The sequence below is a fragment of the Bubalus kerabau genome, chromosome X (assembly GCF_029407905.1).
Source record: "Bubalus kerabau isolate K-KA32 ecotype Philippines breed swamp buffalo chromosome X, PCC_UOA_SB_1v2, whole genome shotgun sequence".
Lineage (NCBI taxonomy): Eukaryota > Metazoa > Chordata > Mammalia > Artiodactyla > Bovidae > Bubalus > Bubalus kerabau.
Genome location: NC_073647.1, coordinates 122,237,689 through 122,252,276, shown reverse-complemented (window position 1 = coordinate 122,252,276; position 14,588 = coordinate 122,237,689). Strand labels below are relative to the sequence as shown.

Below are 14,588 nucleotides of genomic sequence, written 5' to 3'. Positions count from 1 at the left end.
AAAAAAAAAAATACGGAGACAGAGTTTGGAGGAAATAGAGGTGGCTTTAATTCTCAGCGGCAGAGAGGGGAACACAGTAGGCTCCTGTCTCAAGAACTGTACCAAGCCCCATGAGGAGTCTAGGGGCTTATATAAGATGAGGGCTTGCAGTCAGGAGTCAGTGATGAGGAACAAAGGTGATAGTATCTTGATGTCTTCCTCTTGCATTGTTTCAAAGACAGTCATAGACTGGTGTCAGTAACCAAGTAATTGAGTCTGACAGTTCAGTGACTCTTAGGCCTTCTTTCTGATAAGTAACTACAAGGGAAAGAGTGTTGTAAGGGTAAACATGAGATATGGGATGTATTTAAGCATAGAGTCAAAGGAAAGAATGTGAATTTTAGCTCCTGCAGAGTTAGTGGGCAGAAAAACAAACTTAGTCACAGACATGTAGAGTCGGGAGCAGTTAAACTAAAAATAAACTAGGAATGTTCAGGCCTGCTTACTGTACTCTTTATTTTCTTTGTTCTCAGGAAAGGGAAAGAGAAAAACTCATTCCTTTTTTTTTTTCTTTTCACTGCAACAAGAATGCTCCAAATAAAATACAATCCATAACTTTTAGGTTGTGTTCCCCTCCAGTAGTCAGCAGTTTTGATGGACAACAAAGGGAGCCAGAGCAGATTTCTCACCTTTCCCTGAACGCTATGAGAACCTGAGCCTTGTACCAGCAGAGGCCTCTTGTGCCTGTCCACCTCCTCAGAAAGTTCTGGCAAATTTGGGTGAGCCTTTCCTGGTTTTTGAACCTTCTGACTATTGATTGGTTGACGATCCTGAGTGGTATTTGTTGATGTCTAATAGGTGCGCACCCCACCACAACATCCCGCAGTTGAAAAAATACTGGAAGAGCCCAGTTGAAAGACATGGGGAGTTGCCCAATTGAGAAACACCCAACTGTCTGGACTAGCTGATTAGGTAGGTAAGAGGCTGGTCTAACACCTTTCCTAAACAAGGCACATCAGAAAGTCAGCTTGGCTTATGTACTTACCAAATCTTATACTTACACCCCAGCCAGGTTTATGTACTTAAAAAACTATAAGTACTTAATTGGGAATTAAAGGAAATCTTCCCTTGAAAATGGCCAAAATGGGGCTTATTTATTATGTATGCAGTTAAGTTAGAGAAAGTAGGCTTGATTAAACATCACTTTAGAATTCTGACCTTAAAGAAACAGAAGTCCTTCTGGGGGGAATTTGCATTTCTCTCCCTGTGTCTTTGAGGTGTAAATCCTGATCTTCTTAGGGAGTTCTGGTATGTGTATGTATGTGTATGTGTTTGGAGAGCTTGGTCGCTGCCATCTGGAAGGTACACATATGGTGTACAGTTGGTAGCCAATCAAATAGACTGGGATTCTGAGCAGACTTGTCTGACTGTGCCAACTCTCAGGGACTTTTGCCATCTCAACTTTCATTGTGTCAGTCTTTATTTAGACTATTTTGGGGAGAAAATTTTCTAAATGTAAAGATGGCATTCTTCACACTTTTGTGGGGACACCTCTTATATCTTATGACATTCCTGGTGGCTCAGTGGTAAAGAATCTACCTGCCAATGCAGGAGAAACAGATTCAATCCCTCAGTTGAGAAGATCCCCTGGAGGAGGAAGTGACCACCCACTCCAGTGTTCTTGCCTGGAGAATTCCATGGACAGAGGAGCCTGGTGGGCTACAGTCCATGGGGTCACAAAAGAGTCAGACGTAACTGAGTGACTACAACAGCTGTTACATCTTACTGCTTTTGTTGCAGGAAGAGGGACCCCTTCCAGGGCCTGAAACTGGGCTCTTGTCTAACACTCAGAAATGATTTGTCTGAGGAGACACATGTGCTGACAAAGCAAGAGATTTTATTGGGAAAGAGTGCCCAGGTGGAGAGCAGTAGGGTAAGGGAACCCAGGAGAACTGCTCTGCCACGTGGTCTCAGGTTTTATGGTGATGGGATTAGTTTCTGAGTTGTCTTTAGCCAATCTTATTGACTCAGAGTCCTTCCTGGTGGTGCAGGCCTTGTTCAGCCCAGATGGATGCCAGCGAGAAGGATTCTGGGAGGTGGTCGGACATGGGGTGTCTTCTTTCAACCTTTCCTGAACTCTTCTGGTTGGTGGTGGCTTATTAGTTCCGTGTTCCTTACCAGGACCTCCTGTTGTAAAACAACTCATGCAAATGGTTACTACGGTGCCTGGCCAGGGTGGGCGGTTTCAGTCAGTGTGCTTCCCCTGACACTTTGAGTCACTGTTAACAAATATATCATTAATGGCAAGACGATGGATCCTTTAAACTGGAGAAACTTGTTATAAACAGCTGTTTTATTGGCACCAATGAAAAACAGAAATTAGAAGGTTGAAAGAAATATACACAATGGTAGCCTAAGAGCTCCCTTAGTTTTAAACAACCAAAACAAAACAACTGGTTTAAGAAGCCTTATTTGAGGTCTGTGCTTTCCCTCAATGAGTCTAGAGATACTAATAAAAACATTAGGATAATTAATGTTAATTAGGTTGATTAACAGGGAAATAAGAAAAAAAACCTGAAGGAAAATTTAGGGACTTCTTCCCAACAAGGTAGAAATTTTAAAGGGAATCATACCAAGAGGATAAAGAAATCTTTATATGCTTATTTATAATAGAATAAGTAAAACAGACATTAATGAGATAAAAACAAAAAATTTTGATACAATACTGCCTGAGTTTAGATCTCCCAAAAGGACTCCTTATTCGTTCTCAACATTAAAGGGCCCCAAGCAAGTCTGGTCTATTTATGCCCCAGTTTTTTAAAAAATTATATATATATATATATATATTTAAAAGGCTACAAGAAAATTACACTGAGATACCTGACCAGCAATTGCTTGGGCCAACAAGCCAATTAAGTTTTTTAAAAAAAATTAACAAAAAGCTTGTGTCCCTTGGCTCAATTCTCATTGGGGATCCCAAGGTCTTTTGCATAAAAATAGATTCAGTGGTCAGGATAACAAGAAAGATTTGTGGACTCCTTGTAAGAACAATGGCTGTTGATGGGATTCTGATAGAAACAAAACTTAAAATGTATGAAAGTTGATAGAATTGATATGAAAGCTAATATAAATTGCTATATTTAAATGAGATTTATATAAGATGGTTACATCTCTTTTGCCTAATTATATCGTGGGGTAAGCATGTTTCACTGGGGAATGCTTCCCCTGCTTGAAATCATAAATGTGCCCATCAGGAAATATTAATTAAACATACTAAAGGTAATCAGCAGGGTTACCTGAGCCCACATGATATAAAATAAAAACTGGGAGTTAATATTCAGGGGCTAATATATATATATTTTTTTTGCTTCAGGTTTAACCTGTGCACTCAGAGGGCCTCTGTTGAATGCCTTATACAAACTTTTGAAGACATGATATATTGAATCTTGGATGATATGTGATATATACATGATATATTGAATCTAGAACATAGAACTTTTGACTTGCAGTTTAGTTGGAAATATTCTTGCTGATATGAAAGCAAATTAGAGAAAATATAGTTGGGCCAATCAATGTTTTAATATCATTTAGGCAGCAGACTAGATCTTTGGGGAATTAAAAGCAACTGTCTTTGTCTTGCAGATCCCTACAAATCAGAAATATACCCATTCCCTTCTCCAGGGGAGCTTCCAAACCCAGGGATTGAACCCAGGTTTCCTGCATTGCAGGTGGATTCTTTACCATCTGAACTACCAGGGAAGCCCAATATAAACACAGCCCACCCACATGTAAAATGTAAATACAGACCTGAACCTGAGTCTGATTAGATTAGTAGAACCTGAAACCAAAGAGAAAAAAGAGACTTTTAAAACTCAAACTTCATTTTGATATTTGGCAAAACTAATACAATTATGTAAAGTTTAAAAATAAAATAAAATTAAAAAAAAAGTGATACAAGACAAAAAAAATAAAAATAAAAAAATAAAAAATAAAAACTTACTATGAAGCACGAAAAAAAAAAAACCTCAAACCACCGGAAAGGCTCCCTCACCTAAAATGTAATCCACAACTTCTTAAATATTTATTAAGGACAAATATGAATCTTAAAAGTCCTTTCCACAAATAGTAAAGATTTAGTCATCTGATAAAACAAATGTAACTTATTCCAATTGTTATTTATAAACTAGTAAGGTGGGTGGCTCAGTGGTTAAGAATCCACCTGCAATGTTTGATTCCTGGATTGGGAAGATCCCCTGGAGGAGAGCATGGCAACCCACTCCAGTATTCTTGCCTGGAGAATCCCATGGACAGAGGAGCCTGGTGGGCTATACAGCCCATAGGGTCACAAAGAGTCAGACAGGAATGAAGTGACTGAACATGCACGCAAGTTTCTATTGTAGTACCTGATTCATAACTAAGCCATAAAGTGAAGCTTTGAGATCTCTAGATTTGCCTACATATGTCTGTGTGTATGTTATATATGTGAGATTTCTCTACCTCCAGAAAATATTATCAAAATTAAATTTATAAATATGCTCTGTTTGATTGACTTAAAAGTAAACACTTACAAATTAAATATTTCTAGATATAAAAGAAACTGACCAAGATGAGTTTCAAGTTCATGTGATCTAAGAAATATTCAGTATTAGCTAATATCAGGTATTAAAACTAACTTAAGCTTGTTGGGTTGACCAGTACAGATATGTCTTGTTTTTGTTTACTTAAGGTCAGTAAGTTCATGTTATTTCTGTTGCAGAGTATCAGCAAGCAAAATTAACTTGGTATGATGATATTTTCATAAGTTACAAAATAAAGGTATATGATATAAGAGTTTTCAGGAAGAAGTATGTTTAATTTCTCTAGATTTTTGGTAGCCTGCAGCTTTATTTTTTAAGTTAAATAATGGGAGTTTATTGAATATCTAGGTCATTTCAAATAAGATAAAATATTAGAACATTAATTTCTAAACATGTCTAAAATGAATTACTTTTGTCTCCTTATGAGAAGGAAGCTAAAGATGTTTCGGTTTGTTAGACATATGTCTTAAACCATGTTGAGGAAAGAAATCATGCTATGAGAAGAGGTATGTTTCTAAAGGTTATAGGATAATCCAATCAGGAAATAAGTATAGTATGATAAATAAGCTAGTATTACAAAGAGTTTACAACTACTTGCTGCTTTTGGTTTTAACTAGAGATTAAGATTTTCAAGGATTAAAATTACAATATGTAATTAAATCTACTAAATATAATAAGGGAAACATTTCAGTATGCATGGAAAATAGAACGCGTGTTTTCAGCAAAAGAAGGTATGAGGAATTAAAATATATTTTGTTAAGGGGAAAGAGTGATTTTACTCTAGAGCTTGCTGTTTCTGGGTGGAAGAATAAGGGACAAATAGGAATATAGAAGGCTGTGGAAGGTATTTAGAAAGGCAGCCCTGGAAAAGGAGTTTTGTGAATGGTTGGGCTGAGATTGGATTAAATTTAAATAGTTAAATGGATTTTGTTATTAAGAGTAGGCTGATGCAGACTGAATTTGGTTCCTCTCTCAAAATAACAAAATTTTCTTGGAATACTGCTTTTGATAACAGGTTGTGTGACTTTCTTTGCCTTTAAGTGATTTGTATTTGCTTTCGAAATCTTTTGTCACTTTAGTTAAGTGAATGAGTACTGTTTCACAATAGAATCTATGATCCTATTTGACCAAGTACTTTGAATCTTTTTGATATTTTAAAAAATTAATTTATTTATTTGGCTGCATCTAGTCTTTAATTGCCACATGTGGGATCTAGTTCCCCAATCAGGGATTGAACCCCGGCCCACTGCATTGGGAGCACAGAGTTTTAGCCACTGGATCACTGGGGAAGTCCCTTCTTTTTGATATTTTTGACAAACTTCCCAAATACCAAATTTTAACTGAAATTCTTTTGACACCTCAAAGAAACCTTGAGGCATCTCCGAGAGGAATGTTAAACTAATTAGACTTATTTGGTATGTTAATACTGGAGGAGCATTGTCAGGTAATTGGAGATAAACCTTCTTAGGTTATATTTTGTATGGGAAAATAATATAGATATTCCAAAATTTATATGGAATTCCTGGGAATCTAATATGATATTCATAACTTTATGACTTTTTTCTGAAATATACTGACTTTTAATCTTTACAGAAAACCTATTCTCTTATGCTAACTATGACCTACAATAAGTTGATAAAGCACAACTTTTGTAAACAAAGACAAAACATTAATTTTTTTCTGTCTCCCTGATCCCTCCAGAATTTGGCTTCTCCAAGCCAACTGGCTCCCCTATGGACTTGATGGCTTATTGTAACTAGACTACAGCTAGTTATACTAATCTTAGTTCTAATTTGTTCTCTCCTGTTATTTTCAAATCATTTATGTCTGATGCCTCTCTCTACTATGATTTTATTAACATTACTAGATGTATTGCTTGTACATCTAGTACTTGCACATCTTGGCTGTTTTATAAGGTGGTTGTCTCTTTTTTTTTAACCAAATGTGTAACCAGGGTCTCCAACAAAATTAATGATGGTTAAACATCTTGAGGCAATCAATTATATATATATATATATATATATACGTGTGTGTGTGTGTGTGTGTGTGTGTGTGTGTGTATCCATTCCCCTGAAGGAGGAAATGGCAACCCACTCCAGTATTCTTGCCTGAAAAAATCCCATGAGCAGAGGAGCCTAGTAGGCTACATTCCAAAGGGTTGCAAAGAGTTGGACACGACTGAGCAACTAAGCATGCAGAGTATGCATATATATACTCTACATAGAATAATTGTAATAATGCAACTCTTTATGTGAGAAGAAGCAACAAGGGGAGACATTTCCTAGATGATAACAGACCAGTTAGAGAGGCAATTCAGATAATTTTAGATTATCAATAGGACCTGATCCAAAAATTAGCACATTGAGTGGCCTATCAACAAAATCTTTGCATGATCTAGGAAGGATGCTTAGTAGTGCCATGGGATAAAGTTGGTCATGAAATGCCTCCCAAATGTTGGTTAACTTTACGAGCAAGAGGAGGCACTGTGGACAAACAGTGTTGCCTGTCATATCAGTAAACAAAGGATGCTAAAGTGTTGAAACCTTCAAGCCTTTAGTCACTGCAACCAACCCCCAATGGTGTACTCTCAGGGGATTCAGGATGAAGAGAAAGAGGGTACTGGCTCTGGGATAGCTAAGGTACATATCAAAGGAATCATTTCGTTAAGCCCAAACTCTTGCATCTTCCCATACATAGAAAAGCACCAAATTCATCAGCTTGACATGTCTGGTTTTTAATTAGCAGTAATTTTTTGGTGTTTGATTTTTGGCTTTTGTTTCTTTTCAAAAACTCATATATATCCTGGCTCCTCCCTTCTCTCTTAAGAACAGTCCCTCAGAGCTACCTGAGAGGCTGTATCCCAAGCTGAAGTTCTCAGTACAGTAAGTCCCCTACATCCAAATGAGTTTGTTCCAAGAGCATGTTCCTAAGTCCCACTTGTACATAAATCTGACAAAGTTAGCCTAAGTCCCAACTAATATAATCAGTTGTTATTTGTGTGAGAATTTTATAATTCTTCTCACACAAATAACATATAAAAAACAAACACAAAAAGACATTTTCAAGATAATACCTTGAAAAGTACAGTAGTAGAGTACAACAGCTGGCATACAGGGGCTGGCACTGAGTGAACAGGTGAGAACAGTTACTGACTGGAGGAGGGAGAGGGGATGGGAGATGATAGAGCTGAAGGATCATCAATAGGAGATGGAGTTAAAGTGAAAGTTGCTCAGTCGTGTCTGACTCTTTGCAATCCTATGGACCGTAGTCCATGGAATTCTCCAGGCCAGAATACAGGAGTGGGTACCCTTTCTGTTCTCCAGGGGATCTTTCCAACCCAGGGATCGAACTCAGGACTCCCACATTGCAGGAGGATTCTTTACCAACTGAGCTACAAGGGAAGCCCAGTAAATGGACGGCAAACTGCAGTTTCATTCATGCCTGACATTGATGGCACAGGTTCTGGTTTCTTGCTGCATTCAATTCTATCTACCCTCTAAAAAAAATGACGCATGTGACAGTGTATGCCAGACAGGTGAACTATGACAACTTACGTGATTGGATTTGCAAACACACATTTATATCCTTGAAAGTTTCCAACTTGAAAGTTCATATGTAGGGGATTTATTGTAATGCCCCTAATAAAACATAATTCTCAACTTTATGTTATGTGTATATATATATATATTTTTTTTTTCAGTTGACAAGGGCAAGGAACCATATGCCCCTGTATTTCTAGAGCCAAGATCAATGGCTGATGCAAGAAATGGTTTTGTTTTTCAGTGTATGTATGAGGGTTAAGAGGGGTGTGTAGGGGGGCGGGGCGCAGAGTACTGTTATGGAACCCAGAGTGTTTTATCATTCAATTTTAATAATTCTGTTCCTTATGAAATCTCCTACTGATAGGTAGTCTTCTATCAACAAAGCAGTGGTGCTATCGAAATACTTATCTACAGTTGAGTTTACTTTTACGTCAACACAGTCTCTGACTCTAACTAGTTGTCAACTTTATGACATTTATACTGTACTATGCTACCACTACTGATGGTGACTGCAGCCATGAAATTAAAAGACGCTTACTCCTTGGAAGGAAGGTTATGACCAACCTAGATAGCATATTGAAAAGAAGAGACATTACTTTGCCAACAAAGGTTTGTCTAGTCAAGGCTATGGTTTTTCCTGTGGTCATGTATGGATGTGAGAGTTGGACTATGAAGAAGGCCGAGTGCCAAAGAATTGATGCTTTTGAACTGTGGTGTTGGAGAAGACTTTTGAGAGTCCCTTGGACTGAAAGGAGATCCAACCAGTCCATTCTGAAGGAGATCAGCCCTGGGATTTCTTTGGAAGGAATGATGCTAAGGCTGAAACTCCAGTACTTTGGCCACCTCATGTGAAGAGTTGACTCATTGGAAAAGACTCTGATGCTGGGAGGGATTGGGGGCAAGAGGAGAAGGGGACGACAGAGGATGAGATGGCTGGATGGCATCACTGACTCGATGAACGTGAGTCTCAGTGTACTCCAGGAGTTGGTGATGGACAGGGAGGCCTGGTGTGCTGCGATTCATGGGGTCGAAAAGAGTCGGACATGACTGAGCAACTGATCTGATCTGATCTGATGCTACCAATGTGTGAATTTCCCAGTGAGTTATTTATCAGGAAGTTAAGTAGTAAAACTCAATGTGAAATGAGGGAGCTGCGTAAGAAACTGTTTTGATAAAATTATACTTATTCAATTTGTTGGAGCATTGCATAGTATCTTAGATATCAGTGACATGGTTGAACAAAGTATGCTTTCCTCAAAAGAAAAGCATTCAGCCATTTACATAGAAAATGAAGATACAAAAGGTCAACTTCAAAACAGAGAATGTCATCTCTTTTTTAAAAAATGCAATTTAAGGCCTATCCTTTAAAGGTTATGTGTGAGGTCCAAATAAAATGAATTATTCACTCCTAGCTATCACATATTACACTGTGAATCTCTCTTGAAGAGCAGTGAAAGGAAAAAGCAGTATAAAATCTGTCTCTTTGTCACCTTTTATCTAAGTAGCCTAAAACAAATTTTGGTGTTATGTCTTTCCCCAGTAGACTGATTTTTAAAAAATCTTTGGAATTAAATACAGATTTTTGTTTTAAACAATATTTCACCAAATGTTTGTTGATGGCCTGTTATAGTCTAACAGTAGTCTGGGCTTTTGAGGGTCATGGGAGGAAGGGAATGTGACACATTAGCTGAGCTCAGACTTAGAAGAAAGGTAGATATTAACTAGATTAAGGAAGGTAAAAATGCCAGGAAGAAGAAACAGAATGTTCAAAAGCATGGAAGCGTGAAAGATTACAATGCATGTGGGAAAGTATAAATGTTTCCATTTGAATAGAAACAGGATACATGTTGAGATATAAAAATCAAAGTCCTTAATATATAAAGAGTGGTTAGATTACCCAGGGGGAATATGGAGAGTGAGGAGAAAAAGAGGAACACAGAGGTTGAAATACTAGAAAACACTTACATCCAGGGGATAGGCAGCAGAAGGGTGCCCCCAGAAGACAGAAAGCATAATTATGAAAGACGTGAAATCACACACACACACACAAATCCAAAGTCGAATAAATAAATTGCAGTAATGACTAATTTTTTTTTACCCCTCCTGGTATCTACTCCTGTTATTATGTACATTTTCAGTGTTTTCCTTCTCTGACTCTAAGCTTGGTCACATGACATGTTTTAGCCAGTGGAATGTTAACAGATGTGACACAGAGATTGGAAATGAAGCTTATACAAATTGGCCTGTACTCTTGTACCCCTGCCATGAGAAGGACTAGTCTGTGTAGCTCACTGCTCATAGCAGAAGAATAGACCAGCTTAGATCAAACAGCCCCCAACTGATTCACAGCCTTGTGTTAAAATAACCAATGATTATTTAATATTTACTATTTATTTGACTGTGCCAGGTCTTAGTTGTGGCACACAGGATCTTTGATCTGCGTTACAGCATGCAGGATCTTTAGTTGTCTTTAGCTGTGGCATGTGGGATCTAGTTTCCTGAACAGGAACTGAGTCCAGGCCCCCTGCATGGGAAGGTCAGGGTCTTAACCCCTGGACCACCATGGAAGTTCCACCAATGGTCATTAAGTCACTGAGTTTTGGGGTAGAGTGTTACGCAGCAATAGCTGACTAATGCATAAAGTTTCAAAGAAAGAATGAGCGTTGGCGTGGAATGTCAGAGAAAGAAAATAAGGATTGAACATAGTACACTGAATTATGCAATTAGGAGAATTCTGTTTACCTTAATCAGAGCGGCTTCAATGAAGTGATGGGTTCAGACTCACAACTGCAGAGGATTTGAAGACTGTAAGGATATATTCAGCCTACCATGTAATGGAAACAGACTGGGAATGTAGTATGGGGAGATAGATGGCAATAGCTAGCTGATATAGGTGAAGGGAAAGGTACTGTGTAAAAACTGTAGAGATCTTTTCTATGCTTAGGAGACAGAACCAGCCAAGAGGGAGGAGTTGAAAATACAGAAGAAAAGAGAATGACTTATGCAGAGTGATCCTTGAGCAAGTGGAAGGAGATGACCCCCTAGAGCAAAGGAAGAGAAAATCACGTTGGTTAGAAGAAGGGTTACTTCTCCACTGAGCTAGAAAGATAGAAATTAGGATTGGGGAACTTCCCTAGTGATCCAGTGGTTAAGACTCTATGCTCCCAAAGAAGGAAGCCCGGGTTAGATCCCTGGTTGGAGAACTAGATCCCACATGCTGCAACTAAGACCCTATGCAGGCAGAAAAGAAAAAAATTTTTTAAAGTAGGATGGAATAAAGATACATTTCCAGAAAAGAAGTGAGAGGAGAAAGAAAAGTGAAACAGGGAGTCCCAATATTATGGCCTCTATATAAAGTGCAAAAGGATATTGGTCAGGAAATGCCACAAAGTCACATAGGAAAGAGCAATAAGGTGATAAACATTGATTATGGCTAGTACGTGAAGAGAGGGGAGACTTACTCCAGTGTTGAGTAAAGCTCAGGATGCTTTACCAACTAACACTGCAGTGGTATGACTTGTATGATTTTTCTAGATAGGCTTTGTAATTCAGGTCTAGGAGTAGTTGGAGGGATTCTTGCATGAAATGTTGCAAGGCAGTGTGATAGAAGAGAAGATGTATTAAATACATTAGGACCAAATAGGGAAGTGAGTTGTAACAGTCCAACTGTACTATACAGCCATGAGCTATAGAAAACCTTATTGTATGGAATAGCCTAAATAAGTAATCAATTACTTTTCTTATACAATGAGAATCCTGAAGAAGGGACTTGGTCTATGTTGTAATTCTGTAGTATCATCATTGTAACATCAGTGTATCATCTTCTTCATCCTTGTCGTATAGCTTTGATCTTTGTGGTTGCCATATGGCTGCCAAACAAGCACATCACCACATCTGAGTTCCAGGCAAGAAAGCGGAAGGTGTAGTCAGGGGCTTTCTCTTAATGAGATTCTCTTTGGGAAGGAAATTCTTCCATTGGGACTTCCCCTAACCTCTTTGGAGAGAATTGTGTCACATTACACCCCTTATTGCAAAGGAGACCAAAATTTCAAGGTTTTCATCTTCCAGCCTCTATTTACACAGGTGGTTTCAGGAAGAGAGGTCTGATATTGGGGTTAAATGAGCCAATGTATAGTGTCTGCAATAGTAGTGAGATCAAGAGAGCTGGAATACTGCAAGCAAACAGAGGAACCAGAGATAGAAACTTCCAATAAATCAGATATGGTGAGAAACGGGAGGAAGCTAAAGGATATTGGAGGTTAAAAATTCTGGGGTGAAGCAGTTCAGATAGTGAGAGATGGTTGTTGAAGAGCCATGAGGGGTAAAGGTTCTTGGACTTGAGAAGGTAAAACAAAACAAAACATCAGGCTAGAGAGACCCTTCCACATGGATATTGACATTTCTCAGAATGATGGAGGGGTCTGGGATTTCAGCAAAGTAAAAAGTTAGTGTTGCTAATAAAATAGCATCCTTTTCTGTGTATTAAATCAGTAATGAAGACAAGTCCTGTTGCTCATGTTTGAAACCTGAAAGAAGAAATGATTGGGTTGGCCAAAAAGTTCCTTTGAGCAGCAAAAGAGACACTGATGTATAGAACAGTCTTATGGACTCTGTGGGAGAGGGAGAGGGTGGGAAGATTTGGGAGAATGGCATTGAAACATGTAAATATCATGTATGAAATGAGTTGCCAGTCCAGGTTCGATGCACGATACTGGATGCTTGGGGCTGGTGCACTGGGACGACCCAGAGGGATGGAATGGGGAGGGAGGAGGGAGGAGGGTTCAGGATGGGGAACACATGTATACCTGTGGCGGATTCATTTTGATATTTGGCAAATCTAATACAGTTATGTAAAGTTTAAAAATAAAATAAAATTAAAAAAAAAAAAAAAAGTTACAGAAAAACCTGAATGAACTTTCTGGCTAACCCAATAGGATAACTCCAAAGAAAATCAGACAGCAGAGCCAAAAGAAACTTAATATTCATTGACTGTTCAATTAGCTGTAGCTAAAAGTAGTACCTTAAAACAACAACTATCTATAATTTTTCAGAAGTCTATTGATTGGCTAGGTGCTCTGGGTTTTGTTGATTTGAGCTGGGCTCAGCTAATTTCTGGAGAAGGCAATGGCACCCCACTCCAGTACTTTTGCGTGGAAAATCCCATTGACAGAGAAGCCTGGTAGGCTGCAATCCGTGGGGTCGCTAAGAGTCAGACACGACTGAGCGACTTTACTTTCACTTTTCACTTTCATGCATTGGAAAAGGAAATGGCAACACACTCCAGTGTTCTTGCCTGGAGAATCCCAGGGACGGGGGAGCCTGGTGGGTTTCCGTCTATGGGGTCACACAGAGTCAGATACGACTGAAGTGACTTAGCAGCAGCAGCAGCTAATTTCAGGGCTCAACTTATTTCAGGCTTCCCAGGTGGTACAGTGGTAAAGAATCCACCTGTTAATGCAGGAGACACAGGAGGCACAGGTTCAATCCCTGGGTTGAGAAGATCTACTGGAGTAGAAAGTGGTAACCCACTCCAGTATGCTTGCCTGGAAAATTCCATGGACAGAGGAACCTGGTGGGCTACAGTCCTTGGGGTCACAAAGAGTCAGACATGTCTGAACGATTGATTATGCACACTCACAGCTTTTTTCAACCTCTGTCATTCATACATCTCTGGATGGCAAGTCAGTTGGTGGCTGACTGGTCTAGGATGGTCTCATCTGGAATGACTAGGCTCTGTTCATCATGGTCTCTCATCTTCCCTCAGTCTAGCCTGGACTTGTTTTCATACAAAGGAAAAGTTCAAGAGAAAAAGCATAAGACTGCAAGGTTTCTTGCTACCCAGGCTCAGAACTGGAACATCATTATTTCTTCTGGACTGTGTTGGCCAAAGTAAGGCACAGGTTGTGCTGTGTTGTGCTTAGTTGCTCAGTCGTGTCCGACTCTTTGCAACCCCATGGACTATACAGTCCATGGAATCCTCTGGGCCAGAATACCGGAGTGGGTAGCCTTTCCCTTCTCCAGGGGATCTTCCCAACTTGGAGATCGAACCTAGGTCTCCAGAGTTGCAGGTGGATTCTTTACTGAGTAAGCCACCAAGGAAGCCCAAGGCACAGGTTGACCCACATTCAAAAGGTGGGAGAAAGGACTCCACCTCTTGGTGGGAGGAGCTTAAATTTCATAGTGTAAGGGGTACAGATGCTGGAAGGGAAGTATTAGAGCCATTTCTGTTATCAATTGACCACGTTGTTCATTTTTTTGAGTCACTTATTGAAATTTAAGACCGTGGTATGGTAAGTCTGATTACATCTACTTCATAAAAATAAGCAAGCATAAATGCTTACAGCTTGACTAAGTGGTTTCTCTTAGATTACTTAGATGAGATGATTTGAAGTGTCAGTAGTTGGTAGTCATAAATATGAATGGATATAGCCACTTAGAAGTTTGAGTGATTCTTTTATTTCAGGTTGAATCGCTAACCCTAGTAGCTACT

The 14,588-nt window shown here is 39.0% G+C and overlaps 1 long non-coding RNA gene across 1 annotated transcript in view; it reads left to right on the top strand.

Moving 5' to 3' along the window:
* Positions 1-828: 828 nt before the first annotated feature.
* LOC129639819 (uncharacterized) overlaps positions 829-14,588 on the top strand; it is a 34,905-nt gene continuing 21,145 nt past the window's right edge. The window contains exon 1 of the long non-coding RNA XR_008708620.1: positions 829-951. This is a non-coding gene — a long non-coding RNA (uncharacterized LOC129639819). The remainder of the gene's footprint in view (positions 952-14,588) is intronic.